The sequence below is a fragment of the Lepus europaeus genome, chromosome 8 (genome assembly GCF_033115175.1).
Source record: "Lepus europaeus isolate LE1 chromosome 8, mLepTim1.pri, whole genome shotgun sequence".
NCBI classification, from domain to species: Eukaryota; Metazoa; Chordata; class Mammalia; order Lagomorpha; family Leporidae; genus Lepus; species Lepus europaeus.
In genome coordinates this window covers 10,823,693-10,829,814 of record NC_084834.1, presented here as the reverse complement: position 1 = coordinate 10,829,814, position 6,122 = coordinate 10,823,693, and positions in this window count along the sequence as shown.

Sequence of the window (6,122 nt, the reverse complement as noted above, 5' to 3'; positions counted from 1 at the left end):
TTTGCTCCCACTGGAACACCAAGGTGGCACATGCAAGTTCCTGCATCCTTTCACTTCACATGCCCTTTAACTTTCCTGTTTGTTGCAAAGTGATTTCTTCTCCAGAAATAAGTGCCTCTGCTATCAAGCTGTGATGGAACCGTGGATATATGCCGAGGAAGGATGTGTCTCCTGGTTAAAGAGTGCCAGAAAGCTAGTCAGGTTAACCGAGACTGCAAATTGTACTTCCCATTACATCTAGAGCTTACATGCACCACTACTTACATGAGGGACTCCACTTGGCTTGAGCACTTTAGATCATTAACGTGGAAAAAAAAACACTCGAGAGTGGGATGAAACTAAAGCATAAGTGGCCCAACGCAGGGGGACTACTTGACACCGGCCATGGCACCTCTGCACCATGGCCCTGGTGCCACCAGTTTCCATTCGCAGGGATACATTGTGGCCTAGGCACACACCAGTGCTGTCTCCACACTGACCAACGAACCCATATTAGGCATGCGGAAGTGAGGTGCTGGGAGAACTTTTCTCTGCCTGGACCTCTAGGAAGAAGCAGGTATGTTGCTGAAAAGACCCTCACTCAGACCAGTATGCTATGTCTCTTCTTCTTCTTCCGCAGACACGGAGCCCGGCACCCGGGAACCACTGCCGGACGTGCCAAAGCCAGGCGTGACTACGAACGCTGAAACCAAGCCTGACCACGGTAGGGGCACGGGTGTCTTGTGTCCTCTGCCCCTGGGTGCCCGCGGGGTTGCCGGAGCTCCTGGAGCGAGAAGGGGGCTTTCCTATCCCCTCTGGGACCGGGAAGCGGTCGCCCAGCGACTCCTGGTCCCGAACCCCTGGCCTGTGCTCTGGAGCTGCGGTGGCATCCTCGGCTCTCTGCCAGGAAGGATGTGCCTTCCTGGCAGAGAGAGGGGCCGCGGTGCGAGTCGGGTGCTCCGACACGGGGCCGTGTGTGCTCCCGGGTTCTCAGCTTGGCTGCACACTGCCTGGGCCTGTGTGCAAGGCGTCCGTTTCTTCCCGCTGGGGTCTCCTAACCCGTCCGGGAGGGGGCTATGCTTCCTGTTCCCCACGTCTGCTCCTGCCGTGGCCCCATCTGGTGCAGCAGTCCCACCAGCATGTCTTGAGTTGCCACGCAGGGTGGGAGTGCAGAAGGCTCCCGGGGCCTGGCGTGGAGTGCCCCACTGCCCCTGGTGGCCCAGTGTGCGCAGGGGACCTAGGCGCGGGCACGCCGCGCTCCGCAAGGATGGTCCTCTGGGCCTCTGCTTCTCCTGAGATGTCCTTGCCCCGGCCCCTCCCCGGCCCGGCCCTGGTGCCTGCCTTCAGTTTCCCTTCGGTGGGATTTTTGGTTGCGTAGGCACACGCCCGTGCTTCTCCTTACTGACCTAGGTACGCACGTTAGGCGAGGGGAGATGTGGGGCTGGGAGAACCTTTTCCACCTGATCTTCTAGGCGCAGGCAGGTGTGTTGTCTGAAAAGACCCTCACTCAGGCCAAGTATGCTATGTCTCCTCTTCTTCCGCAGACACGGAGCCCGGCACCCGGGAACCTCTTCCGGACGTGCCGCCTTCGCGCACGGACGTGACCGGCCTTTCCACCGAGCCCGACCACGGTAGGGGCCCGGGTGTCTTGTGTCCTCTGCCCCTGGGTGCCCGCGGGGTTGCCGGAGCTCCTGGAGCGAGAAGGGGGCTTTCCTATCCCCTCCGGGACCGGGAAGCGGTCGCCCAGCGACTCCTGGTCCCGAACCCCTGGCCTGTGCTCTGGAGCTGCGGTGGCATCCTCGGCTCTCTGCCAGGAAGGATGTGCCTTCCTGGCAGAGAGAGGGGCCGCGGTGCGAGTCGGGTGCTCCGACACGGGGCCGTGTGTGCTCCCGGGTTCTCAGCTTGGCTGCACGCTGCCTGGGCCTGTGTGCAAGGCGTCCGTTTCTTCCCGCTGGGGTCTCCTAACCCGTCCGGGAGGGGGCTGTGCTTCCTGTTCCCCACGTCTGCTCCTGCCGTGGCCCCGTCTGGTGCAGCAGTCCCACCAGCATGTCTTGAGTTGCCACGCAGGCTGCGAGTGCAGAAGGCTCCCGGGGCCTGGCGTGGAGTGCCCCACTGCCCCTGGTGGCCCAGTGTGCGCAGGGGACCTAGGCGCGGGCACGCCGCGCTCCGCAAGGATGGTCCTCTGGGCCTCTGCTTCTCCTGAGATGTCCTTGCCCCGGCCCCTCCCCGGCCCGGCCCTGGTGCCTGCCTTCAGTTTCCCTTCGGTGGGATTTTTGGTTGCGTAGGCACACGCCCGTGCTTCTGGCTTCTCCTTACTGACCTAGGTACCCACGTTAGGCGAGGGGAGATGTGGGGCTGGGAGAACCTTTTCCGCCTGATCTTCTAGGCGCAGGCAGGTGTGTTGTCTGAAAAGACCCTCACTCAGGCCAAGTATGCTATGTCTCCTCTTCTTCCGCAGACACGGAGCCCGGCACCCGGGAACCTCTTCCGGACGTGCCGCCTTCGCGCACGGACGTGACCGGCCTTTCCACCGAGCCCGACCACGGTAGGGGCCCGGGTGTCTTGTGTCCTCTGCCCCTGGGTGCCCGCGGGGTTGCCGGAGCTCCTGGAGCGAGAAGGGGGCTTTCCTATCCCCTCCGGGACCGGGAAGCGGTCGCCCAGCGACTCCTGGTCCCGAACCCCTGGCCTGTGCTCTGGAGCTGCGGTGGCATCCTCGGCTCTCTGCCAGGAAGGATGTGCCTTCCTGGCAGAGAGAGGGGCCGCGGTGCGAGTCGGGTGCTCCGACACGGGGCCGTGTGTGCTCCCGGGTTCTCAGCTTGGCTGCACGCTGCCTGGGCCTGTGTGCAAGGCGTCCGTTTCTTCCCGCTGGGGTCTCCTAACCCGTCCGGGAGGGGGCTGTGCTTCCTGTTCCCCACGTCTGCTCCTGCCGTGGCCCCGTCTGGTGCAGCAGTCCCACCAGCATGTCTTGAGTTGCCACGCAGGCTGCGAGTGCAGAAGGCTCCCGGGGCCTGGCGTGGAGTGCCCCACTGCCCCTGGTGGCCCAGTGTGCGCAGGGGACCTAGGCGCGGGCACGCCGCGCTCCGCAAGGATGGTCCTCTGGGCCTCTGCTTCTCCTGAGATGTCCTTGCCCCGGCCCCTCCCCGGCCCGGCCCTGGTGCCTGCCTTCAGTTTCCCTTCGGTGGGATTTTTGGTTGCGTAGGCACACGCCCGTGCTTCTGGCTTCTCCTTACTGACCTAGGTACCCACGTTAGGCGAGGGGAGATGTGGGGCTGGGAGAACCTTTTCCGCCTGATCTTCTAGGCGCAGGCAGGTGTGTTGTCTGAAAAGACCCTCACTCAGGCCAAGTATGCTATGTCTCCTCTTCTTCCGCAGACACGGAGCCCGGCACCCGGGAACCTCTTCCGGACGTGCCGCCTTCGCGCACGGACGTGACCGGCCTTTCCACCGAGCCCGACCACGGTAGGGGCCCGGGTGTCTTGTGTCCTCTGCCCCTGGGTGCCCGCGGGGTTGCCGGAGCTCCTGGAGCGAGAAGGGGGCTTTCCTATCCCCTCCGGGACCGGGAAGCGGTCGCCCAGCGACTCCTGGTCCCGAACCCCTGGCCTGTGCTCTGGAGCTGCGGTGGCATCCTCGGCTCTCTGCCAGGAAGGATGTGCCTTCCTGGCAGAGAGAGGGGCCGCGGTGCGAGTCGGGTGCTCCGACACGGGGCCGTGTGTGCTCCCGGGTTCTCAGCTTGGCTGCACGCTGCCTGGGCCTGTGTGCAAGGCGTCCGTTTCTTCCCGCTGGGGTCTCCTAACCCGTCCGGGAGGGGGCTGTGCTTCCTGTTCCCCACGTCTGCTCCTGCCGTGGCCCCGTCTGGTGCAGCAGTCCCACCAGCATGTCTTGAGTTGCCACGCAGGCTGCGAGTGCAGAAGGCTCCCGGGGCCTGGCGTGGAGTGCCCCACTGCCCCTGGTGGCCCAGTGTGCGCAGGGGACCTAGGCGCGGGCACGCCGCGCTCCGCAAGGATGGTCCTCTGGGCCTCTGCTTCTCCTGAGATGTCCTTGCCCCGGCCCCTCCCCGGCCCGGCCCTGGTGCCTGCCTTCAGTTTCCCTTCGGTGGGATTTTTGGTTGCGTAGGCACACGCCCGTGCTTCTGGCTTCTCCTTACTGACCTAGGTACCCACGTTAGGCGAGGGGAGATGTGGGGCTGGGAGAACCTTTTCCGCCTGATCTTCTAGGCGCAGGCAGGTGTGTTGTCTGAAAAGACCCTCACTCAGGCCAAGTATGCTATGTCTCCTCTTCTTCCGCAGACACGGAGCCCGGCACCCGGGAACCTCTTCCGGACGTGCCGCCTTCGCGCACGGACGTGACCGGCCTTTCCACCGAGCCCGACCACGGTAGGGGCCCGGGTGTCTTGTGTCCTCTGCCCCTGGGTGCCCGCGGGGTTGCCGGAGCTCCTGGAGCGAGAAGGGGGCTTTCCTATCCCCTCCGGGACCGGGAAGCGGTCGCCCAGCGACTCCTGGTCCCGAACCCCTGGCCTGTGCTCTGGAGCTGCGGTGGCATCCTCGGCTCTCTGCCAGGAAGGATGTGCCTTCCTGGCAGAGAGAGGGGCCGCGGTGCGAGTCGGGTGCTCCGACACGGGGCCGTGTGTGCTCCCGGGTTCTCAGCTTGGCTGCACGCTGCCTGGGCCTGTGTGCAAGGCGTCCGTTTCTTCCCGCTGGGGTCTCCTAACCCGTCCGGGAGGGGGCTGTGCTTCCTGTTCCCCACGTCTGCTCCTGCCGTGGCCCCGTCTGGTGCAGCAGTCCCACCAGCATGTCTTGAGTTGCCACGCAGGCTGCGAGTGCAGAAGGCTCCCGGGGCCTGGCGTGGAGTGCCCCACTGCCCCTGGTGGCCCAGTGTGCGCAGGGGACCTAGGCGCGGGCACACCGCGCTCCGCAAGGATGGTCCTCTGGGCCTCTGCTTCTCCTGAGATGTCCTTGCCCCGGCCCCTCCCCGGCCCGGCCCTGGTGCCTGCCTTCAGTTTCCCTTCGGTGGGATTTTTGGTTGCGTAGGCACACGCCCGTGCTTCTGGCTTCTCCTTACTGACCTAGGTACCCACGTTAGGCGAGGGGAGATGTGGGGCTGGGAGAACCTTTTCCGCCTGATCTTCTAGGCGCAGGCAGGTGTGTTGTCTGAAAAGACCCTCACTCAGGCCAAGTATGCTATGTCTCCTCTTCTTCCGCAGACACGGAGCCCGGCACCCGGGAACCTCTTCCGGACGTGCCGCCTTCGCGCACGGACGTGACCGGCCTTTCCACCGAGCCCGACCACGGTAGGGGCCCGGGTGTCTTGTGTCCTCTGCCCCTGGGTGCCCGCGGGGTTGCCGGAGCTCCTGGAGCGAGAAGGGGGCTTTCCTATCCCCTCCGGGACCGGGAAGCGGTCGCCCAGCGACGCCTGGTCCCGAACCCCTGGCCTGTGCTCTGGAGCTGCGGTGGCATCCTCGGCTCTCTGCCAGGAAGGATGTGCCTTCCTGGCAGAGAGAGGGGCCGCGGTGCGAGTCGGGTGCTCCGACACGGGGCCGTGTGTGCTCCCGGGTTCTCAGCTTGGCTGCACGCTGCCTGGGCCTGTGTGCAAGGCGTCCGTTTCTTCCCGCTGGGGTCTCCTAACCCGTCCGGGAGGGGGCTGTGCTTCCTGTTCCCCACGTCTGCTCCTGCCGTGGCCCCGTCTGGTGCAGCAGTCCCACCAGCATGTCTTGAGTTGCCACGCAGGCTGCGAGTGCAGAAGGCTCCCGGGGCCTGGCGTGGAGTGCCCCACTGCCCCTGGTGGCCCAGTGTGCGCAGGGGACCTAGGCGCGGGCACGCCGCGCTCCGCAAGGATGGTCCTCTGGGCCTCTGCTTCTCCTGAGATGTCCTTGCCCCGGCCCCTCCCCGGCCCGGCCCTGGTGCCTGCCTTCAGTTTCCCTTCGGTGGGATTTTTGGTTGCGTAGGCACACGCCCGTGCTTCTCCTTACTGACCTAGGTACGCACGTTAGGCGAGGGGAGATGTGGGGCTGGGAGAACCTTTTCCGCCTGATCTTCTAGGCGCAGGCAGGTGTGTTGTCTGAAAAGACCCTCACTCAGGCCAAGTATGCTATGTCTCCTCTTCTTCCGCAGACACGGAGCCCGGCACCCGGGAACCTCTTCCGGACG